The 26,927-nt window shown below is 33.8% G+C and overlaps 1 protein-coding gene across 5 annotated transcripts in view; it reads left to right on the top strand.

The window, feature by feature from the left end:
* The window catches only part of LOC122815795 (myelin-oligodendrocyte glycoprotein-like), a 402,462-nt gene that overhangs the window by 311,048 nt on the left and 64,487 nt on the right, over positions 1–26,927 (top strand). The window lies entirely within an intron of this gene.

Below are 26,927 nucleotides of genomic sequence, written 5' to 3'. Positions count from 1 at the left end.
TTTGTTACTAAGGATCCAATCTAAAGTTGAGTGCCTTTTAGAGATTTTTTTGACTGCAGTGATGGTGGTGATTAGTTGGTTAAATCCATGTGCAGCACTATTAATGAGTTGCTATTCTGTGTTTAGGTCTTTTAATATAATATAATACTTTCATTGCAAATATGGTAAATTATCCAGTGGAGGATGTTTTCTGCAGTGGAGAATGTTATTACTTGGTGGAATATGTATCTATATCTATCTACACACACACACACACGCACACATATGTATCTATATATATATATATATATATATATATATATAGAGAGAGAGAGAGAGAAGAGCATTTGTACAAATAATGGCGACACCTCCTGCTCTTTTATTTTTTATGTCAAGCCAAAGTACAGTAAAGCCTGAAGGTTTGATCTCATTATCAGCTATTTATTTTTTTAATCAGGTTTCTGTAGCTAACACTATATCAGGGGAGTAGTTTGCAATACATGCATGAATGTCCTGAATTTTTTACACATACTTCTAAAGTTCATATTCAGGAAGAGGGAGGGCTTGGATTCAGAGAATAAGTGGTAAATATGTTTAGTAGCACCTACTACAGAGATGGTAAGAGGGTTCTTTTGTAGGACCAGGATATTGGTGAATGCCCCCAGTGACATTCTTGAAGGAATTTTGATGGATGAAACGGTAAAACCACTTGCATTTTAGTTTGCATTTTACTGGATTAAGGAGATTGTTTTGAGATACTGTAATTAAAGAGATCATGCTAAGTATTTCATAGTTCTTTTTTTGCATTATGGCTACAATATAAGTTGTTATCCTCTCTACCTGACACACATCCCATTCTCCTTTCACATCTTCCTCCTGATCAGCATCAGCACATCATTATACTTGCTGGAACTGCAAACGAATTAAAATGGCACCCCCCCCTTTCAGTGCATGCCTTTATTTACTGTTGCCCTGGATACTCACAACACCTTTAACTTCATGGAGTGCATATGGTCTGATGAAGCAGATTTTGCCATGAAAGTGCTTACCAATATTTTTTGTTATTAAATATCTTTGGATTGTATTAACTTGTGATGGTCGCATATTCCTTTCATATATTTTGCTGTACTTCGTGGATATTACTGACCTTTGTCAACTGGTTCTATTATATGTTTGTTACATCTTTTAATACTATCCTGAGCTACAGACATTTAAAGCAGAATTGCTATCACTGGTCAATAAAATTGTAAGGGAAGAGATGGTACTCAACGGAGACATTTTGTTACTTAACTGCATAAAAGTTGAAAAACTCCAGTATACGACCCTCAGAGAAAGAGCTTAAGAAAACTATGCAGGAAATAAGGCATATACAGTTGTGTCAGACACAAAAAAACTGGGAAGTCTTTTGATAAATGAATGAAATATATGGCACCTGAATAACTGATATGTATTTGTGTAACATCTCCAAAGTGCCCACTTACTGTTTCCTTTCCCTGATTTTGCACATGTAAGGGATATGTGGGCTAAGAAACTCATCTACTCAATGCTGGCAAAACAGTAATTTGAATGGCTAACTGTTTAAACTGGGTCATGATTTACAAAGCATTTAGTGAGGTTTTCTCACTTAATTACCTTGTATAGCATTGCTTTGTGTGTTTCTTGTTTTTTTTTTCCATCTTTGGTGGAATGTGATTTAATTTTGACAGCAGAAAAAGTACAGAAGGTTGGTCATTTATTGTCAACATATTGTCAATATATTTCAACAAAAAAGCAAGTTTATTAAGATGTGATGATGGAAGGGTTTTTTTCTATAGGATATTTGGTTGTATAATGCTGTTTAAATTAGCAGGAGCTGGGTTTTGCAACTTTACTATTTAATCGCACATAAGAGAAAAGGGAATGATCATCAGTGTAAATCTTGTAAGCACTGGTTTCTTTTATAGAAACTTTAGTATTTTATATAAGGAATAAATTACAAAATGAATATTAAGACAGACCAATACAATAGCATCAGGTTGCCAATTGCATAATTGTTTCACAAATATTTACTCTTGCTAATACAGTATAATTAGAGACGGACCCCACAGTGATGTAAATGCCACCTACCAGCATATTAATACCAGACATACAGCTGGAGAGGCTTAGAGTTCCATGTTTGGAAACTTTTTTAACCTAAATGTTTCAAAATATATCTTGAAATAAACTTTTATTTTTTTCACAAAGCGTGCTTGCACACATCTTCTTATGTAAAAATAAACTTGTTTTGCCACATTAAACAAGATATTTCAGCATCTCTTATTGTGTCTTTCCAATTAAAAGTTTGTAATATAATATTTGTAGTATATGTTCTCTGAGACTAATTCTGCATTTAGGATTTTTACCACCAAATGAGAGCATTTATGCTAATCTGGAGGGGTAGCATTCTGGGAGGTAGTGTGCTATTCAAAAATTCTTGTCTTGCTCCCTTGAGTACTTAGTACTGCTAGATGTAAACAGACAGGTTCTGTTTTTTTTTCTAGGAGCAGAAAGCAACTCATTATTCAGATTAGGGATCTCTACAGAGCTGAAGTGAATCTTCAACAAGGAAATAGATAATTGTTTGAATCACTGGACTAGTCAACATATTTAGTTATTTATTTGTGTTAGACAAAGATAGCCTGACTAAAAAGAATCCATTTAAGGGTATTACTATACTCAGAAAATACAACCAAATGAAAAACGCACTCAACGGACAGTCAACCAGGTTAAAATCCACTTTAATAAAAAAAAAAACAGTATTGATTGAGTCCCTATTGTGTTAGGGATGAAAAATACTCAATACTATGTTTGTTTTTTTGTATTAAAGTGGATTTTAACCTGGTTGAATCTCCATTTAATACGTTTTTCATTTGGTTGTATTTTCTGTTACTGGTTCATATGTTGCACCTTTATAGTTGGTTTTGGTATTATTATAGTCCTATGGAACAAAGGCTTTTAATAGAAAAGTATAAGTCCTAATAACACTATACCTACTGATGTTATCATGATAGAATCTCAAAGAAATGGATTTCCACTTAGTAGCTATTTCTGGTCCCATGATGCTCAGGGCTGCATGCTCAGATGATAGCTAAATGTCATTCAAAAGGAGAGATTCAGTTTCCTCCCGTTGCCCTTTAGCTCTTGGCATCTCATATGAATGTAGGAGTCATTTGTATATTCCCAGTATACACTACACTGTGAAAGTATATAGGTTCAAGGGCATCTTTTAACAGATATGTAACATCAGAGGTACATAACCACCGTAGTCTAGCCAAGAATATTGGAAGTCTTTTAATGTAGAACCTGGTATTTTAGTTCATAAGCTGCAGAAATTCCATTAATTTTCCCACACCTCAAACACTGAGAAATTTAGGACAGTAGGAATTAAGGAAGATATGGAATTCTGATTGATCATATTTTAGTTTAGCTCAGAATGTAATAATATACCATAAAATGACTTCAAAATGGTAGGCAGGAGGACTAGTCTAATGGCCCAACATTGAGAGAATTGTTTTCCTTTGAACAACTGCAGAGTAAGTACAAACAGATGAAGACTAACTGTGTTTTTTGGAATCAGCTGCAGCTGTTGGGAGAACAGAAAAGTTTTGAAATCTAAGAGTGGGAAACTGCATTTCCTGGTAAAGTTGTTATTTACTGGCCTCATTTGATCCCTGCCCAGGAGATATTTATTGTTGTCAATAACATATAAAGAATTATGAAATGCCATACTTCAAATCCCCCAAAATTTCAGGGAAAACATTCATAAATTAGGGTGAGTAGATTTTGTGGGAGTCAAAAGAAAGTTGAAATGTTATATGTCTCCATCAGGATCTACATCATGTGTTTATATGATGATATTTGCATGTAGACACACAACCACATACTTCCATATCCCAGTGAAGGTGCACTAGATATTTTTGCTAGCATAAAACTAGACATTTGTGAAAGTAGGTTTGGAATATGAATAGCCACACCTTTATCACCCACACTGCTTTAGAAAGCTTGCCAACAGAGTTTGACGATATCTTGTCATCACATATGGGATGACTGTATGGAACAGTCAACTATGACTGTCTGGCTGCTAGCACAGAGGACTAACTCTGAGCTAGTAACAAGCTGCTTCTTGACGCCAAAGACAAAGGGTTTGATTCCTTCTACCTCCATTTGTTTGCTGTGTGAGCAAGCCACTTAACCAGACAGAGCTCCTGGGTTGCCCTTGCAAAGGGATAATTATGGGCTTGCCTGATTAATAAATGGCTAAAAATGTTCAGAGTGCCTTTTATTAACTCCATCTCAAACTTGTAAAGCTAACTATTTTTGGGGCTTATGCCTATTGCCAAGACATGTATATCTAAGTCATGAAAAAGTCAAATCTGTCCTACTATTTGAAAGTGAAAAGAATTACTGTAGTTCCTTTTGATGAAAACCTTGATTATTATGATTGGCAGAAGATGTAAGTATAAGAATACTGCTTGGCTTTTGCAGCAACAGAACTAATAAAAATAAAATTGGTAATGCTTTTGTGGGTGGGTATGTGGAGTTAAACAAAACATAAATGTGGAGAAATAAAGCTCAACACAGATTTAGTGTAGACTTTCTAAATAACTGTGGGAAATTAAAGGAAAAGTAAATAGTGACAATTCATGTTCTTTAAAATTCTTTCATGTTTTTGATATAGTCTTTTAATAATTAATCTCTATTTGATAACCTTTTTCACTAAAATATACTTAAGTAAGGCAACCCCATGGGATTCATAAATCTAGCATCCACTACAAAGCACTATATAATGCAATGGAATGTTTTTTTGTTATTTTTTTTTTGTGTTTCATGGAATGGTGTTATATATGGTCTTAACCTAAATGTTATTTACCTATGTACAATAATATTTAGTTTGAATGAATGTCTAGCTACATTATCCTCAAAGAACCTCATTTGTTCTTCTGTGCTTTGGCAGAAACCCATATGGAAATACCAGAGGGAGTGTTTAACATTATTTTTAGACTCAGAGAAACTATTTAAAGAACTTGAAGAGAAGACAATCATAATCAAATGATTACATTTGGACAATTCATAGTTTAAATTAGCATGCAGTACAGGTGAGTCTCCAGAGGGCTAAGAGTCAACAACATTCCCATTGGAAGTCATTTATCATGCAAACGTTTAAATGAATGTAAACAGTTAAATGCAGAGTCTGGCTTTGGGTATTTAAGGCTGTTAACTGAGTATAATGATATGCTGATGGAATCTTTATTCCAAGATATATTGCCATAGTTATGGACAATTTACAATTAGCTTCAACAACTGCGGTGGCGGTGCTGCGGTAGCATTGTCGCCTCATAGCAAGACATTATCACATTTGATTCTCAGCTAGAGCATCTTCTGCGTGGAGGCATGCGTGAATGGGGCATGCCTTCATTGAAGGTTGTGCATCAGGGCCGGTAACACAGTACGTAAAAATCCACTACCAATCATTAGCGGACCGGAGTTCTGCTGTGGCGACCCCTGACTGGGAAAAGCCGAAAGACACAAACAAACAAACAATTAGCTTCAACAGGAGATGAAATCCAAAAAAAACTTTGGGATATATAAAAGACAAACTGAATAATAAAAATGAGGTTTTAAAAAAGAGGAAACTTAAGAAATTAAAAAATAAGAAATCCCAAAGAAACCTTAACAATTATACTACTAGTAATGAGAATGAAGTGATGGCCAAGCAACCTAAAACTAGAAAAGTTAAGTAATTCCAAACAGACCTTACGAATTACACTATCAGTAATGTCAATAAAGTGTCTGATAAACAACCTAATTAATGAGTGTATGAGAATACTCCTAAAGTAGAAGTGACAAGCAATAGTAGCATTTTTAGAAGTGCCAAAGAACCAAACAAAATGTTTACTGTGACATTCTCCTCATAAGGAGAAAAAGAATACAGTAAAGCAGCAAAAGAATTAAGGAGAACATGTGTCAATTCCAAATTTATCACTGAAACAGATAAAAAAGGGTTGGAAATGTTTCACAGCACATCCACAATCTTGGAATCAACCAGTCCAGGTTTTTCAAAAATAGTCCTTCAAGAAGGTAGTCATCATGGGCAGAAACAGTGCAAAGGAATTCTGTACAGTTTTTTTTTTTTTAATTGGAATAAGCAACAGCTTCCATTTCACTGGACAGTGAAACTGCAGGGAACTTTGGGGAGAAAGAAGTAGTAGCAAAGAAATAATTCCAGCAAAATTATTTAATTTATCCTCTTGGATGTTAACAAAAGAGGAACTGTTATACTGCAAAAGAGGATGTCTTTCATTCTAAATACAAAAACATTGGTAGTGGAAGTTATTATGGAATTAAAGTCTTTCACGTGTAACAAAAGAGAAAACACCTCCAAACAATAAAACTGTGGGAACTTCCCAAATCAACAAACTTCAAAGTAAAAAAACAAAAAGAAGTTCCAACAACCAAGGTGGTCTAAATAAAAACAGTTTTAATCCGCACAGTAGGCACTTTCAAACACAAGGTTCAGACTGAATAAAAAAGCATCATACAATTCAATCATATATTAACTTGAATTGTATGATGCTTTTTTATTCAGTCTGATGAAGAATCTTTCACATGTAAGTTGAACATAAAGATGTTATTTAAAAATTACAATATTATGGCTGCACCTAGTAAAAGGTGTATCCTATCTAAATCAGTAGTTATAATCCCCTTTTACATCCAACACTGTTTGATTTTGGAAAATAAATTATGAGAAAGGGAGATTAGGAATTTATCAGAAAAGTAAAAGAAGGTTTAATTTGTCAAGAAAAAAGGTTGTTGCTAGTTTTCTTAATTTGTGACCCCATAATTAGACTAATAAAGGCTGATAAAGGTGGGGCAGTAGTTTTAAAGGATGTGGCAAGCTGTGAAAATAAAATGATAGATTTATTTTCTGTTGTTTTTAATAAGGAAGTTTCAATAAAAGATATCACAAACATTTCTAGAAACATTGGTGCTTGGTTGTATGAGGCACATATAAATGGAAGTATTGCCTATGAGATGTATCTTTTTATGGTAGACAAACCAAAGTCGCAGTCATTTTTGGAATTCCAAAAATTCATTGACTGAAGATGATCCACCCAAATATCAAAAGTAGCCATAAAATGGGCTACATTATAAATACTTTCAATATTTGTGGTCAAATGCCTGAAGGATATTTTCATCAAGTAACATATAAGAGACAGTTTTCAGTCAGTTGTCAAAATTAAAATGGTTAAATATAATAGCATCAATCTGATTTTAATAGATGATTTTAAATATCTGAATACTGCAATCCCACATAACATAGGAGCCAAATAGTTGGGATGGATGTTAAAAGAAAATAGTGCTTTTACTTCAGTATATATAATTTATATTATATATTGTACTGATTATGTGTTAAGTAACAATTTTTACTATGTTTAAGTAGAAATTACCAACAGGGCAGGAGAGCTGCAATGGGTGTCTTAATGGCACCAAATTATACAATTTTGATATCTGTTTTTTTCAGATCAAAATGTTATATTCAAAACTGTTGATTTACCAAAGCACAGTTTTTATGCACAATTCATTTTGATATATATTTTTATAAGGACCAATAGCGAGCAAAGTCTTACAGAATTATAGCAGTGACTTTTTCTTAACTTTTTCATTTCAAAAGAACAGTGATCATTTTTTTTTTTTTTTTTTTTTTTTAGATTTGGAATAGTTCATATATGTAGTTATTTGTAAGGTTAATGTTAATATCAGTTATAAAAATTCAGGAATGTATGCTTTTGGTGCATTATAATAACATGTGTCCTGGACATATTAATCAGAATATTATACAAGGCCAATGTTGTAGAATTAAGGAACTAACAATGAAATATTCAATAAAAGAAAAGTACTTAGTGTTGTTAGAGAAAAGATTTGTTAAGGGGGATACCCATATAATTTTGTAAATGAAATTATTGCACAGTGTGGAAAAAAAACAATTCATTAGCTAATAATGATGGTCCCAAAAAAGAATAACAATTGTAGTTCGAAAGACACCATTACAGTGACATTCATGGCAGATAGCTGGGGTATAAAACATTATTAAAAATAACTAAAGAATATTTAATGCTACACCAGGTTTTGAGCAGATTAGGTAAAGAACCAAGATTTATAAATAAAACAGATAAAAATTTAAAATTATTATTTTGAAAGTAGAAATGATGGCAAAGGAAAAAGTGGGAAGAAGGAAACTTTTAAGTGTATGTCATGTATAATGTGTAGGTTTATGTTGGACTCTAGCAGTTTTTATTGCGCTAATGCTAACAGTACTTATTCTTCTTTTAGATTTCTTACATGTGGCTCAGAATATGTTGATTATATAACCCTGTGTGTCACCTTTTAATTACATTATGTTGGAAAACCAGAAAGAAAGCTGAGAAATAGTATACAGATACATACATGCAATAAAATATAAATGCACTGAATGCTCTCTGGAAACATAATATTTTATGTTCAATGTTCAAAATATTTTATGTGTCATGTGACGGAAGATCCAAAAAAGTGGAGAAACAGAGAGAATTCTAGAGTTAAACGAGAATGTATGGGAAATAATTCTTGGTATTTGCAATAATACTGTGCTTAATGCAGGCATGAATTTTAAGTCAGAATTAAACAGAAAAAGTGTAATGTGTTGCAAATAATACAAAATGATTAGCTATTTCATTATATGTACTTAAATGTTAGTGCTAATAGCAATTTAAACAATGTTCTATGTTAGTACATCGTGCAGAGGCAGAGCTTGGGCAGGGTAAAAGAGGAAGAAAGGTTTTAGGGGGCACAGATCCCAACTGGTCTTTAGTATAAACTAGCATTTATAAATGAATATTAGTATTGCATTTGCAGTCAGTACTGAAGAGGTGTAATGCTACATGTGTGTCATAAATAGCAGCTGGTTGCTACAAATGTTGCAAGCAGTTTGCAAGGTTTTATTTGAACTGTAACATTCAGTCTAATGAAGTCACAATATATTTTATAAGAGGCAAAAGGGCTTACTGAGTATTTATTTATTTATTTGTTACATTAACTCACAGAAGTCTTTATTGTCTGCATTCAAGTTGTATTTTGTTTTGGTTGTTCTATTTGTACAAATTATCCAACAAGATTTCCATCTGTTTAATGAAGTTTAGTTTCTGTTTAATGTTCATCTCACTTCCTGATTTCCTCATCCATTCCTTCCACACTGTTTTCTTGTTTTTCTTTACCTTTTTTGCATATGCTAATAAAAGATTAAATAATGTTAAAAAATGAGAGAAATGTATGTTCTAAAATGGTGAATAAACATTTATTCATTCTCTGATTTGGATAATAATCCTCCTAGTGTTTACCTGACAATAAATCCTATAATAAAGTGAGACAAGATGGGGGGGAGTGGAATATGTATTTTTGCACTGGGTAACGTAGTTTCTAATTTATACAAAATTGATAGTGGATTTGATATTATGTTGATGATGTTTGGTTGGAGAGATGATGTGTTCAAAACTAGTCTTATTCATAGACCACCAAATCAGAATAAGCAGGAATTGATTCATTTAATATTTACACCATATGTCAAGAAAAGTTTTGATGTGATAGTAGGTGATAACTGGCAGGATTCTGTACAGAATAAGGGTCTGATTAGTGACTTGGTTACAAATAGTAAAGAACATGGTTATTCTCAAATAGTGTAATTTCTGACAAGGGATGGTAATATCCTGGATATTATTTGAGCTAGAAATTTGAATTATGTTAAACACCTTACCATTTGCCCACAATTAACTCAATCTTATGAAGTAAATCAGCCCATTCAGACTTTGAATGATATTGAGTATAGACAGGCTTTTTATATGGCTGATTATGATAAGATTAGGAATGCTGTAGCGGAATAGGATTGGTGTAGTGCAGTTTGCTCAAATGATGTTGGGGTTAGCTGGGATACTTTTTATAGTTTTTTATATAGTTTGACTGAAGAATGTATGCCCATGGTTCCTAGAAAATTTAAATTGTTTAGGTCATCTTGGTGGAATAATACCTTAGATAATGTATGTATATAAACTTGAAAGTTACGGAAAAAAGATAAAAATTAACCAAGGAAGAAGAATTTGGAGAAATACAAGAACGTTAATTGCAGATTTAGGAAAATGGCAAGGGAAGTAAGACAGAATAATGAATGGAAATTAGCAAAAAATACTGGTGTGATCATAAAAGCCATTTGAAACAATATAAAACTGATTTTAATTCTGACATTGTTTTAAAATCTGGGGATAGTTTAGTGACTGACTCTAGAATTCTGACAAATATCATTTTATGGATGATGAGCAGAAAATTCCTAGTGATAGTAGACCAATTGAGATGAAAGGAGACTATCCTGCTTGCCTTTTATTAAGTTATAAGAAGCTTTCTGAGTTGATTAAATCTGGTTTAGCAGCTGGACCTGATGGTATTAACAGAATATGTCAGCCACCACACAGGATATTTCTCCATGTTTGAATTATGTCTTTCAGAAATCTTTGGAGACAGGATATGTTCCTGATATTTAAAAAATAGTATTTCTGGCCTGGTGCCTGTAAAGTTAAGAATTTTACACCTATTAATCTCACATGTATTGTGGGAAAGTGTTTTGAATATATTACTGGTATGACAGGTGAGAGACTGGACATTACTCACCATGGACTTGTTTCTGGGACATATTGTAGTACAAATTTATTTTCTTTCTATTGTTCCTTATGGAAGGCATTGGATGAAGGTTTAAATGTAGATGTTATATTTTTGGATATCAACTAATCCACAAGTAATCCGCTAGACCGCTGAGTTCCTCTGTACAAAAAGATTTTATTCAGATAAAACGCTTGTTTAAAAACACTTTTCGTCCGACAGAATCATTGGACTTCTTCAGACAAAAGAAAAATGTTTGATACCAGTCAAATCACTTTTAAATAACCTCCGTCATGTCACTTTATGCCTACTGGGTATTAAAGTAAGATACAGTCCTTCATTACAACCAAGCAGCAAAGTAAATGTGACATTCACCTCAATGCCTCAATCTTCTCAGAAAGTGACATGACGGAGGTTATTTAAATGTGATTTGAATGGTATCAAACGTTTTTCTTTTGTCTGAAGAAGTCCAACGATTCTGTTGGACGAAAAGTATTTTTAAACAAGCATTTTATCTGAATAAATTTTTTTTTTACTGAGGTACTCAGCGTTCTAGCGGATTTCTTGTGGATTAGTTGGTGTCCTAGTATTGTGGTTTGTATATTTTTGGATATGTCTAAGCTTCTGACACCATGCCACATCACAAGGTTATTTCACTTTTACAGGATTATTATTTCATTAATGGTTATGTGATTAGGTAATAAAAAACTGGTTTGTATGACAGAAATGTAGGGTTAGGCATTGTAGTTCCTTGAAAACAGATTAATTAAGCAAGTGTCTTTCAATGTTCTGTGTTGGGCCTTATTCTTTTTTGCATTTTTATGTCTAATTACCCTAATGATAGTAAGATTTAGTTACGTGAATATGTTGATGATGCTAAAAATAGTGCAATAATCGTGGGTATTGTTGTCTTCAATCTTCTTTGAATAATTTATATACATAAGCACCACACAATGAAATGAAGTTTAATATAAGTTAAGACATATCTTATGCATTTTGGTGTGGCTAATCCTTATTATAATTATGCTTTAAATAATTCAAGTATTTAGGAAGTGAATGTTATTAGAAAACATGCCTTAAAATTAGCAACAATCTTAGTCTTGAATCTCATTTTTGGAGGTTGTTAGAAGGTGTTATTTTGAAATAAGTAGCATTTTTAGAACTTTAGCTAGTAGGGACAGGGTTGTTTTGCTTCCTATTTATAAAAGTTTAATCAAACCAATAACTGAGTATTGTGGATCTGTATGTGTATGTAATAGTTTTCAGTTGTGTAGACTGGAAAAAATTCAAAAGCATTTTATTATGGAGATAGTTGGTATAAGGGGCCAGGCCTGAGTTATAAAAGTAGATTAATGTCTTTATCCTACTATGAAATATAACTTAATTAGGCATGATTTGCTAAACATTTTTGAATATGTTAATGATTGCAATTTTAGCAAAAGTTTAGAATTCATGGGAAGAAACATTCTCTAAATACCAGAAATAATAATTACTTAGTTGAGGTGATGACTGTTAGATATTCTGTGCGGTTTAACTTGTTTTATGTTAGAGCCTGTATTTTGGTGGAATAACATTCCATTAAATATTAGGAAATCAGTGTTGATGAATATTTTTAAGAACAACTTGGATTTTTTGCTGGGTGTTAGAGTATTTGATTCTGCCTTTTCTGGTGACAAGCTCATTGAAGGCCTGCCCAGGCACTCAGCATGTACAAAGTACATTGAACATTATCCACTTAATTCAACAGAGGGCCCTGAGAGGGCTGCAGGCTACCCTGCACTCACTGGGTGTGAGGCGCCAATTATCATCCTAAAAAACATGCCTGTCCATTGCAGGATGTACATATTCTCTCAGTCTCACATGGCACACACAATTATGGGCAAGATAGAGGATCACCACTTCATCTACAGTACATCTTGATGATGTGTGTGGAAACTGGACGGCCTGATGAGAACACATAAGGACACAGCAGACATGCAGGATCTGGACAGAAGGCACATCAGCTGAGAACTAAATTGGAGAATTAAGCAGTGTGAGACAACAATGGTAACAAGTGCAGCACCATGCCATGAAGTGAATAAAAATTATCACAAAACTAAAAGCAAAAATCAGCCAACTTTAAACTTTTTTTATTTCAATGTTTATCCTTGCATTATTTTCTGCTTTGTAATAAAAAATGCCAGCATTAAGCCATAAAAGGAGGCACAACTTCATAGGTTTTAATTTATTGATTAGTAGCACTGTGGACCAGAGTTCATATGTTTTAATTTATGGATTAATAGCATTTACATTTGTATATAAGACATTTGATTTCTCAAATAAGCTAGTCCATGAGGAACACTGTAAGTAAGAAAGTGTTTACTCTCCGTAGAATAATTATACAAATGAAAGTGTTTTAAACATTTACTGCCTGACTTTGTTTTATTATTTTGCATTTGTGTATACATGTAATGGTTCTGTTGATCGATGCTTCAAAAGAATTAGACATGTGTACATATGTACACACACCTGTGCGATTTTGTCTGTGTTTGTGTGCATGTGTCTTGCTACTAGGTATGAGTGCTGATCGTACATAATACGCCTTGCAAGTTCACTAGCATTGGCTGTTTCTCAAATAAGTACAGCCAAACACTTACTTCAAAATTCAAAGACAAACCCAAAGAAATCCAGGAAAAGGGATCTAAATGAAAAACACCTTTACAACATTGCACAGTACAGAATGATATATTGTCAATAACTAAAATTAAAAGGTAAAGCATGGGGATAAACAAACACTTGAAATAAAGACTTGAAACTCCATCAACAAGAACTTCAAAGGTACTTAATAAGCTATTGATCTATGATAATCTTTAAGAAGCCCTGCCATACATTCCCATGGCAGTTTTTAGCCCTTATTTTGTGTATGAAAAACCCAGACAGAGCAAAAATAAATTGTAACATATACTTGTTGCCACTATCCATGAGGAGCATAGGTGCTAGATGCTAAATAAGGTGAACTTGCAGTTTCTAATCCATTCATCCAAATTACATTTGAACAGGGTAAGAGAAATAAAGTACTTTGCTTTATGAGCACTAGAAGATGGTTTCATTAAAGTTCTCTGTGATACATACCCATTCTTCCAACATGTCCTTTTCATGTTGCAAAAGAGATTGAGATCGCTTGAGTAGGTGTTCATGCTACCATTGGAGTTGCAATTGTGTACTGGCTCTGACAGGATAGAGTATGAGGCTTTATGCACTAGGCAGAGGTCACTCTCAGTAGCCTGTAAGATACTGAGAAGAGGGGTGGAGCCTGAATGGCTAACTGAAAGCAGCAGTATTTTAGAGCTCCATATAAATAGTTAAATAAGACAGGAAAAAATATTCTTTATTTTTCTTCAAAGTATAAAATCTTATAGATAAAGGACTAATTTACATTAGTAGAAACTTTGCTGAAGTTTTATAAATAATTTCCTGACAAAAAGCTTGGAGATATATTCACTTGTTAAAATGAGCAACTCAAGGAATTCTCACCAGGATGACATCTACCCTGCATGAGTTGTCTTTGAAGATGGATGATTTTAAAGAGAACCTAGAAAATCTTAAAACAAGCAATCAAAAACAGGCTGACACCCTCAAGGAAATGCTACAACAACACCAGACAAGGATAACAGGAGTAGAGGTTTCTCTAAATGACTTAGAAAGCAGACTTAAGGAAGAGGAAACACAGAAAGAACTGCTTCTTAAACAAAACACTTGGTTGGTTAATAAAGTAGATGACTTGGAAAACAGGGAGATTTCAGATTACCTGAAAACACAGAAGGTGAGGATATTATTTCCTTTTTATCAAGCTGGATCCCTGACTTTTTAAATTTAAAAGAAGGATTTACCTTTGGCATTGAAAGGGTGCACAGAGCTCTTGGGAAACTTGCCGCTAACTCAAACTATCTTCCTAGGTCAATAATCATCAAATTTCTTTCATACTTGGACAAGGAACTGATTTTAAGATCTGCTTGGAGGAAGGCACCTCTAAAATATAAACAGAGCCTGATATGATTTGATAACGACTATTCATCTAGAATAATGGAACAAAGGAAAAAAGTGTGGCCAATGATAAAGTTTCTGAAACAAAATAACATTAAGGCACAACTTGCATATCCAGCTAAGATAAGAATACTGTATGCCAATGAGATGAGGACTTTTATTGACTTAGAGGAAGCTTCTTCATTTATTAAAACTAATAATGTGATTACTTTACCAGAAAATATGTATTGGATGTCACCTTCTCTCAAGAGAACAAAAGAAACAAATGTCTGGACAGACTTCAAAAAGAAGAAGCAAAAGACGGATACTGTTACAGCCAAATCTCTCAAAGCATCTACTATGATATGAATTGTTTTAACATTACTTTGAAGGACCAATTTTAGTGCTTGGAATTTTAAATCAAAGGTAACCAACTATTGGAATCTTTATATTTTTTAAAAATAGATAACACGAGAGTTTTCACATTACCTCAGGTATGTAAAACAGGGTACTTTTCTTTCACAGAAGGAGGATTATATAGCACATAAAATATTATACTGTAAATCAACATACATAGTATATGTGTATTTTGTCTTTTCTTTCTCTCTCCTCTCTTTTCTCATTATTTATTTTAACTGCATCTTGTCTCCCTTTTTAAATTCTCTATTTACTATACTAATATAGTCTGTATATATTTAATAACTCACTATCTATACATAGATATATAATAGTCTAAAATAATCTAGTTTTAAGGTAGAATAATTGGAATAGTGAACTTAATTAATTGTTATTACAATATTTATTAGATTGATGATAGTCACTGTTGTTTGTTGGTCCGTGGCAGTACAGTGGTAGCGTTGTTGCCTCACAGCAAAATGTTCTCCTGTTCGATTCTCGGCTGGAGTGACTTCTGCGTGGAGTCTGCATGTCCTCCCCGTGATCGAGTGGCCTCCGAAAGACATACGAGAATGGGCGTGCCTTCGCTGAAGGTTGGGCGTTGGGCTGGCAACTCGGCATCATAAAAATCTACTGCCAATCATTAGCAGACCGGAGTTCTGCTGTGGCGACCCCTAACCGGGAAAAGCTGAAAGACAAACAAACAAATGATAGTCACTGTTATGCTTATTGGGATTGGATTGGGGACATGTTTGTGATTAACTCTGAAATGTTCCATTCATGTACATATGTCCTTTCAATTATTTCCTTTTAGTATTAACAAATATATTAATGTGTCTTTCGGCTTTTCCTGGTTAGGGGTCGCCACAGTTGAACTCCGGTCCGCTAATGATTGGCAGTAGAGTTTTACATGCTGGCTTGCCGGGCCTAACGTACAACCTTCAACGAAGGAACGCCCGTTCACTCATGTTGCCACACAGCAGACGCTGTAACTGAGAATCGAACGGGCAACGTCTAACTGTGAGGCGACAACGTTACCGCAGCACCACCACCGCAGTCCATTAACAAATATATTAATAAAAAAAAAGAAAAGGAGGGAAAAATGTACTGTTGGTTAAGAGAAGTGAAGCTTTCTTCACATTCTGTTTGTGTTGCCATGGCAACAGTAAACAACTGAGGCAGTTTCTAAGGACATTGTGACCCTGCGAAGTACATTTAGCCTCGCAGATAACAAATAATAAGAAAAAGTAATGTTATTAGTTATTAAAATGAAAAACAACTTAAGCAGGATAAAATAAATACATAATAGGACTATTTGTAAATATTTTATGATTTATCCTCATAGGATTACATATTCCTGGAAACACAACTGAAATGTTCCCAAACTACATGTGCATTTAAATGTAGCTGCTTTATTAAAAAGTATTACTCAGTTAACATGCTGATTCCACAAGCTGTCTGCACTGCAAAAATTACATTTTATATGTTACTTGAAATTGACAGTCTCTAGAGCACATGAAAAGATACATATTACTTTTTGCAACATTTCATGTTTGCAGTTACCGCACACTCTGTACAAACTCACTTGGCAACTGATAGCTATTCATTTAAAATAGTTTAAATATTAAATGTGCCCTTGAAATGCTATTGACATTTTGACAAAATATAATCTGAACTGTAAAATGAATGACTTGAAAGAAGTGAAGTAATGCATAGATTTCAAAGGCAGTTCTTGACACTACAGTATAAGTAAAAATGTTTATTCACAAAGAAGTATTGAAATGTTTTAGTCTTCCAGTTAAAATAGCTTACTGTCAACATTTTGCGATATCAGAAAGTTTGAAGAGCTAGGAAATTACTATTAGACTGTTTTGTTTAATGAATTGTGACGCGTTTATGAGTAAAAGTGGACTAAATTAGATGTTATTACAATAGTTATTAGATTAATGGTGGACACTGTTATGCTTAATGGGTTACGGGGCATGTTAGCAATTAACTCTGAAATGTTTCTTTTATATACATACTGTCACTTGAATTATTTCCTATAATATTAACATAATATATAAAAGGAGGGAAAAATGTACTGTTGCTTATGAGAAGTGAAGCTTTCTTTACATTCTATCAGCCTAGTGAACTATTTCAGCTTTTTTTTTAACACTCATTGATTAGGAACCGCTATAGTTGTGCTGTCATGGCAACAGAAAACAACTGCAGCAGTTTCTATGGACTTTGTGAAACTGCAAAGTGCATTTAGCCTCGCAGATAACAAATAAAAAAATGTATGTTGTTTAGCTATTAAATTGAATTACAATCTAAGGAAGGGTAAATTAGACAACTTAATAGAGCAACTTGTAAATACTTTATAAATTATTCACATTGGACTACACATTCCTGGAAACTCAACTGAAATATCCCCAAATTACTTGTGAACTTAAATGAAACTGCCTGATTAATAAGCATAACATACTTTAACAACCTGAATCCATAAGCTATCTGCTCTATATATGCTACATTATATATATCACTTGCATATGACAGTCTCTAGAGCACACGAAAAAATACATATTATTTTTGCAACATGCTATATTTGCACTAACCATACATTCTAAACTAACTCAATTGGCAACTGACAAGTTATTTATTTGAAACATCAGTCTAAATATTAATTGTGCCCTTGAAATATTGTTGCAGTTTTGACAAAACAAAACCTGAATTGAAAAAGGAATGATTTGAAGAAGTGAAGTATTGCACAGATTTCAAAGACAGCTACTGACACTACAGTATAAGCAGAAATGTGTACATGCAAGGAAAAATTTAAATGCTTTACACTTTTAGTTAAAATAGCTTATTGTTAACTTTTTGCTTTATCAGAAAATTTATAGAGCTAGGAAATTATTTCTAATTTGTCTTTATAATGTTTACTAGGTGCAGCGGTAGCGTTGTCGCCTCACAGCAAGAGGTTCTCTCGTTCGATTCTCGGCTGGAGTGCCTTCTGTGTGGAGTCTGCATAGCCTCCCCATGGTTGGGTGGTATTCAAAAGACATGCGTGATGGGTGTGCCTTCGTTGAAGGCTGGGCATCGGGCTGGCACCTCGGCATCCTAAAAAAATCTACTGCCAATCATTAGCGGATTGGAGTTCCGCTGTGGTGATCCCTAACCAGGAAAAGCAGAAAGAAGAACAAACTTTATAATGTTTACTAGAGTGATGTTAGTCACTGACTTGTTTAATGGATTGCGAGTCATGTACAAAACGGACTACTGTATGTTATTTCTGTTTACCTATGTTTGCTGAATTTCTTTTATTAGTTGTTGTGTCTTTCGGCTTTTCCCGGTTAGGGGTTGCCACAGCAAAACTCCAGTCCGCTAATGATTGGCAGTAGATTTTTACGTGCCGAGTTGCCAGCTCTGACGCACAACCTTCAATGAAGGTACGCCCATTCACGCATGTCTCCACGCAGAAGGCGCTATAGCTGAATTTCTTTTATTAGTACTGATTTAAAATAAGGAAAAGAAAGGGAAGGGAAATCTCTGTTTTTGGTCAAGGTAGAAGAGGTTTAAGAGTATTCTAACTGCCTCGAAAATGCTGTAAGATGTTCTAAACACTATTTGATTAATACTTACCTAAGGTAAGTCTTGATTACTGTATGGGTACCTACACATTCATTCTAGACCTGATGTGATTACCCATTCTGGAAGCAGGAGGTGCCCTATGCAGGGTGGGAATTGTCAGGGTGATCATAGTTCATTCTTAGACTCTGCTTTGTAAATCTATAAATATGTAAAAGCACTGCACACTAGAATGTAGGGCGACTCTACTCAGAGTCAGGATACCACTGGTAAGCCATGTCTTTTCATAAGTGTAAGTTGAACTTGGTGAGCTGAAGAGTGGGAAAGTAAAGGAAGACAGTACACCTACAGGAAATTCATATTTCATTGGTAATCACTCATTGTCTCCTACAGAGTCCTTTTAGTCAAATTATTTTAGTAATAATCTATTTGTTGTTGGCTTATATAGTGTATGCTCCTCTGTTGCATTTAATGTATCCAAAATGACATATCTGACATGTTTGGGATCTCTTAGGGGTAACTAAATATTGGATATTTTCTAAGTCAACAGAATAATTGTTTACACTACTAACATTCCATCCTGATATATAAAATACTATAGAATAGCTATAGAATAATATAGAATTTCATATCTCTTTTAAGAAAATTCTCCATATAATAATTTAACATATGGAGCTCAGTTGATATTGTTGGTTAAAGGTATGAGTGATAATTCAATAGATATATATTTATCTATTGGATTAGGAATGACTTTCATTTCATGTTTAATGGGAAATTCATATTTACTTGTATTTGATACTTTAGAATTAATGTTTTATAGAAGTACTTTTTTAAAGCCTGACCAGAATTTTACACTAATTGTATTTGAAGAAGAAATAACATTAAATTACACTCCCAAGTTTACACACATAAAAATAACAGTCCATGTTATCAGAGAATATGGTATAACTACTATAATCAAAATAAAAAAAAAAGAAGCAAAATGTTTCTTCCAACAATAACTTGAAATGGATTTAACATTCTTATCATTAAATACTAATGGGTTTTCCACGGTGGTGCAGCGGTAGCATTGTTGCCTCACAGCAAGTGGTTCTTCTGTTCAATTCTTGGCTTGGGTTGGGAGTGCCTTCTGTGTGGAGTCTGCATGACCTTCCCATGGTTGAGTGGGCATTCGAAAGACATGCATTGAATGGGCATGCCTTTGTTGAAGGTTGGGCGTCGGGCTGGCAACTTGACACCATAACAACCAACTGCCAATCATTAGCGGACCGAAGTTCCGCTGTGGTGACCCCTAACCAGGAAAAGCCAAAAGACAATCAACAAAACAACAACATCATTAAATACTAATGGCTTAAATAATGCAAATAAAAGATCAAACTTACTAAAATATTTAAATCTAAATAAGGCACAAGTAGTATTTCTCCAGGAAATGCATTTTAAGACTAATGATAGCTTTATTTGAAAGCCTAAGGACTATATAGTCTTAGCTCAGTCCTCCTATAGAACAAAGACAATAGGAGTATCAATTCTCTGGAAGAAAAGCATAATCACTCCAAAAGTTATTTATAAATATGAAGACAAAGAAGGTCTACTAGCGTTTGTTATAATTGAATTTAATAACAGAATATGGACCTTAGCTAATCTATATTGGTTCCCAGGAATTGGAGCAGGAATGGTTAAAAAACACCTAGATTTTATTTCCAACAATTATAAAAGAAATCGTATACTGGGAGGAGACTTTAATTGTACCTTACAAGCTTCTGAAACCACCAAGAAGTCTTTTTGCAACCATTTCAAAATCCTTAACAAGATGGATTAATTAATTTCATTTAATAAACACTTTTAAAGTAAAAGATGATAAATCCTTATTATTTTCCCATAAAGACCATAGATTTGGAACACAAACCAGACTAGACAAATTAGTCATAGTTCAAGATTTACAAACAAAAATCATCAACTTCTCAATAGTTCCATGCCCCTTCTCAGATCATGACTCTCTGATAATAAAGCTCCAAATAGAGTTTAAACCTTTAATCTTATCAACTAGAATTCCATCATATATCACAAAAATTAAAGAATTCGACCCTGGATGTTGCCAGAACTACAATTATTTCTTGAAATTAGTAATACAACAGAAATCAGTAGAGTCATGGTTTGGGACTCATTAAAAGCGTATTTATTTGAAGACCCTTAGCTGGTAAAAAAAAAACAAAGTTAGAGAGTGGGAATCTGAATCATTAGACTTGCAAACCAGGCTCCTGACAACAAAATCTAAAAAAAAAATCAGAATTGTCCAGAAGTCAAAAAAGAAATAGAAGAATTAAATAAAAAATATAATGAAATTCTAACACACAAAAATGGTCTAGCCTTGGAAAAATTAAAAATAAACTCATTAGCCACCTCCCCCAGATAACTACATAACTTATCTACAAGAATTAAAATGCAATAATCTAAAAGCAAATAACATTAGTAGTATTTATATCATGAAAAGAAAGGGGGAAAAGTATCAGATATAGGAGATACCTTTGAAGCACTTCGGTGCCATTATATGGAACACTTCAAAAAAGAAAATTTATATACCATCCAAAAAACTTAGATACAAACCTTATCAATATAAAAAAAATACAGACAACTTAAAACTAGACCTACAAAAACCTATATCCTACAAAGAAATCGTTGACAAGATAAAATAAAGTAAACCTTACAAAGCTCCAGGAATAGATGGTATAATTACAGAAATTTACAAACTCTTCCCTTCAATAGTAATCTCCCTTTTTTATAAAACTTTGCTAGAAGTCCAGTCAGAAGCAAAAATATCACCCTCATGGAAATATTGTCTCATAACACCAATTCTAAAAGATAATAAACCATCAGACATTTGCACCTCATACAGACCTATATCATTACTGAATAATGATTACAAAATATTCATGTCAATCCTAGCTAACAGAATGAAAATCCCACTTTCAAAGACAATTAACAATGATCAAACTGGATTTTTACATAACAGGCACACACATGATAATATTAAAAGGACACTTACTCTTACAGATTATGTGAATAAAGAAGATAGAGAAACACTTGTAATCTGATTAGACATAGAAAATGCCTTCAATTCCCTCAACTGGGAATATCTATTTAAAACTTTAGCATTATTCGAATTTCCTCCTCCCTTAATCTTATTACTAAAAACATATACATTAATAACTTAGCCTACATTAAATTAGGTCCTTTCACCTTAGAATCTATCCATATAACGAAAGGTATTAAAAAAGGATGCCCCCTTTCTCCTATTTTATTTGCTTTGGTTATAGAAATACTTGCAGAAGTCATATGCAATAATCCAAGAATAAAAGGAATAGAAGTCTATAACTAGTACATATCTAAAATAATGCTTTTTGCTGATGATATTTTACTGACCCTATCAAACTCCAGTGTCTCATTAGGAGAGCTAGAAGAAGTAATGGAGAAATTTTATAAGATTTCAGGTCTACACTTTAATAGATCAAAATCAAAATTTCTGTTTTTTTAAATAAGAAAAAAGAACTACAAGTTGCAGATAAATCCATCATAAAAACAAGTACTTATGCATAATTATTTAGGAATAGTGTTATGCAAAAATATAAACAAAACAATATTAATAAATTATAAAAACATTATTGAAACAAAAATATATATAGAAAAGTGGAACAAAATTATATTAACTTTTGAAGACAGATTGCAGTTAATAAAAATAGTCTTATTGCCAAAAATACCATATGTAGCATTAGCAATACAGTTACTTCCTGAAAGATGCATTCTTAAATGCATCTTTCAGGAAGGTGGGAGGCTGGCATAATGGTTAAGGTGTTTACCTTACAGACAAAAGGTGCAGGGTATGATTCTCACAGGGGGTAATTGGCTAGGCTTACAAATGACCCACAGGGGCAGTTAGTCTAGTACCTATGTATCTATAAAGAAATAAACTTGCGTTTAATAAAATTTTTATGGTATCCCAAAAATAATAGAGTAGCTCTAACTCATCACATTAGACCCTGGAAACAAGGAGGATTGAACTTCCCAGAAATAGAAACATATATAAAAGCATCTGTGCTTAAAACTACAATAAACTGGATAAACCCATATTATTTTGCCAACTGGAAAGAATTAACAATGGCTATATTAACAAATGAATTTAATCTGTTAAAAAATTTTAATAGTAGACAAATCAAGCAAACCCTGGTACATACTATGCTTAAGTATACAATATAATATAACAAAACCTTCTAAAACAACACTGATTAATCATTACATCAATTCCTTTAGGAAACTTATCAATGCAAACATAGATCTAAAACTTTGGTTTGACCTTTTAACCCCATTTACCATCACTAAGAACTTTCCTCACAAAATATATAGGGAAACAATAACCTCCTGTGAACAAAATGGATTCTTATGCTGGTTTCAATGTGTAAATAAATTAAATGTTTTAGATATACATATGATAAAAAACTGCTCACAATATTCCAGCACAGGACTGGTTAACCTTACAAAGCAGTCTAATGTACATTCAAAATTTATGCAGATTAATAATTCCTCATTTAAAGATATTCCAAATCTAATAAGTTTTCTGTATGAATTTATATATAATAGTTGTGATGGGCGGCCACAGTGGTGCAGTGGTTAGCATTGCCGCCTCACAGCAAGAGGTTCTCCGGTTCGATCCTCGGCTGGGGTGCCTTCTGTACGGAGTCTGCATGTCCTCCCTGTGGTCAGTGTGTGCTCCTTCCTCCTCCACATCCCAAAGACATGCTGCAGGTGGATTGGACACTCTAAATTGGCCCTAGGTGTGCGTGTGAGTGTGCCTTCTGTGGAAGGTTGGGCGCCGAGCTGGCAACTCGACACCGTAAAACTCCACTGCCATTCAATGTGCGGACAAGGTGATCCGCTGTGGCGAACTAAAACGAAAAAAAGCAAAGAAGAAGAAGAAGAAGTTGTGAAAAGAAAAATTCAATTTCAAATCTATATAAAGAGTTAATAACATATAAAACAATTCCCAAACCATCATACTGGCAGTTCTTAACAAAAGGTCAGTCATTGCAGTTAACAGAAAAAATTAAAACTAACATCTTACTATCAGTTAATTACACCTCTAACACACAGTATTGGCAAATATTTAACTAGAAATACTTACAAAGAGCATTTTTAACACCAGATAGCATTAAAAAGATCAGTACTACTACAAATGGTTTTTTGCTGGAGGTGTGAAAGTCAAATAAAGCAGACTGGATTCATATTTTTTATGACTATAATAAAATTAAATCATATTGGAATTGAATCAATCATGTTTTACAAGCTTTATTTAATGAATCCTTTACCTTAACTAAAGCATTGATTATACTAAATGTAAATTAAGGTCCCTACCTGAATAAGACAAATCTGTATTTGTTATGGACAATACTTGCTATATCTAGGAAATGCGTAACCAGAAGGTGGAATTCAAATACACCCCTGACCTTGGAAGAATTCTACACTTTACTGAAGACAATTGCATCGATGGAAATAAAAATCAAAGAACTATGACTCTATCCCAGGCCATTGGTATATCTTTGTTGGACATTCTGCAATAATCAATATTATATCTCTGATAACTGATCTGTTAATTCTATATTTAATAACATACAGTATATATAATTGAAAGTCAGGCTACTGTAAATATTGTATATAGTTATTTAAAATGATATTTAAAAATATTATGTAAATGTTATTTTAATTGAAAATATTTTTTTTTTGAGGAAAAAAGATACTGAGAAGAGGGACAAGGCTTTGAGATGGCTTGCACAGATTTTATGATTTAGACCCTTGATTATTTTTAGGGAGAAAACATTGCAGTCATTCCAGCTGTGACAAGAACTTAAAGAGATATATAACAAAAAGAGTATTATATTAATTGATTTGCCCAATGAAAGCTGAATACAGTGGAATGATTACATTCCTGGACCTTAGCACCATACCTTTAGAATTAAGCTGTGAGATGAAAAAGGACTTCCTTGCAATAGTGGATATGTGGTGCTCAAAGGACTGTTTATTGTCAACATTGGTTTCCAGATTGCTGACTACTGGATCAACTTTCAGGCAGTGGTGTCAATATGAAAGCTACAAGGGAAGACATTTTTGCCTAAGGATATTCTTATACATTTCTTTCCATTTATTTTTTGTCCGTGGTTTTAACACCAGCTGTTCATTTGGGAAAAACACTTATGGAGGATCTTGGTGTCCTCTGGTTAGTTTATGATGGCACCTAGTTTACAGCCATCTGCACAACTGGTCAGCCATACACCCTTAATATTTGTTTTGATCTCTGAGAAGTATATGTCAAGGAAGAGTGGGCCAAAGACTGAACCCTAGGTACACCATTAGTGACAGGACTTTTGGAGGAGTTAGACCTGCCCACCCTGAGTTCCAGGGTACTATTTGTGAGCCACATTACTATCCAATGAGTTACACAGGGATTTACATTTAGCTGACAGAGTTTATCTATAATATTGGAATGTGGGATGTTGTCTAACACATTTCTGAGTACTGGAATGGAATGGACTGGAATGCGGTGTGTAGTGATTTCCCCTCATCTTCTCAAAGAAGTCTACCAGGCTGAATAGGCAGGATCTGCCCTTTTCAAATCTGAACTGGCTTTGGGTCGATAGTCTGTAACTTACTTCTGCCATTATTTATAAATTCCATAATAATTCTTTTTATAGTCTTACAGATGAGGCTGGTCAGGCTTATGGGTCTATAATTAAATGGGTCTATGCACACCCCACCTGTTTTCAAGGGGATGACTGTTGCTGTCTTCCATTCTTTCAGCATGAAGCCTGTTTGGAGGATGTTACTGAATAGCTTTGACAGAAGGTTAGAGAAGTCCTGTTTCAGGTTGGTCAGTAGTGATCCAAACCTATAGAGGTAGTGTTCTTGGCCTTGGATATTGTCTTGAGGACTTGCTCTTGGGAGATTTGGGGGGAGATGCATGTATTTGATTTGGGAATATGGAGAAGTGAAATCCAAGTTAAGTTCATCTGCTAGGAAATTAGCTGTATTCTCTGGGTCTGAGTAAGTAATAGCATTTATTATCAGCTTTGTGCAATGCTGTGCATTCTTTCAGAGGTTTATAACATAGTAAAAGAAGAATTTGTGGTTGTCCTTTTGACTAATTTGATCAGGATCCAGAGTTCTCTGTTTAGTTTTACAGCAGTGTTTTTTGGCTTCTTAAGAGTTATACTTATTTTTGTGTGTAATGATTTCTGTTTTATTATACAGTCTACTTAAATTTGGGTTCCTTCCATCATAGGGGATTAGTTACTTCAGTGGAGGACAGATTCATCTATGCAGTTATTTACATGTGCATAGAATTTGGCAGTAAAGGACTAAACATATAAGAAGTGGGATCATCAGGTTGGAAGGGGAATTTCAATTTAGCAAGATCATTACTCACTTTTATTAGATTAGCCTTAGCATAATTTCTCAATACCAAGGCATTATTAGATGTGTCTGGTTTCACTCTTATGGTAAATGTCACTGACTTTCAGTCCAACTTGAGCCGGGATGAAGTTACAATTGGTGGGGAAAAAAGCTGTCACATATTGGTAAGGACCAAGTCCAGGATCATATTGCCCCAGGTTTAGGTGTGAACTAACTGGTCCAAAGTGTTTTTATTGACAAAGTCCAGAACTTTCTAGGCTTACATGATGAAAGGGTAGTTAGAGTCTCCTAAGAAAATGGTGTCTGGCTTAATGCACAGGAACTCCATACTAGTTAGGTAGAAGGCATAAGCTAAGGGGGACATAACTGGATCTTCTTGTTGGCTATGATATAAAGTTGTATATGTAGCAGTTCTGTCATTTTCATGTCAAACAACTTTGAAAATGAATTAATTTTTTTAAATATGAGACAACATCTCCTCTAGTGCCTTCATCAGTGTGATGGGCTTGAAAGTATGGTCGGCATTGAAACCATGCTGTAGTTGTGGGTTCTTGTTGGATTTGACCCAGGTCTTATGAGAATGTCTTCTAGGGTAAGGAGTGCTTGTAGGGAGTGAATTTTTTTTTAAGGTTCCTAGCATTGAACAGCAATGCCTTTATGTTATCTGAATTCTGTTTTATTCTGGTGGGTGTTTTGGAAGATGAATATTACCTAAAAAAGGCACTTCAGGTGGACAAGGATTTAACCAGTATACAGAAGCCTTGGAGGATAGGATTAGGCCTTTCCTGGCAAAACAGTTAGGAGTATCTATAAAGTTAAACTTTCAATTGCAT

This window comes from Protopterus annectens, chromosome 11.part0 (genome assembly GCF_019279795.1).
Source record: "Protopterus annectens isolate FY-2018-M chromosome 11.part0, PAN1.0, whole genome shotgun sequence".
NCBI classification, from domain to species: domain Eukaryota; kingdom Metazoa; phylum Chordata; order Ceratodontiformes; family Protopteridae; genus Protopterus; species Protopterus annectens.
Note: the sequence above shows the minus strand (reverse complement) of the source record. Positions and strands in the feature narration are given on the sequence as shown.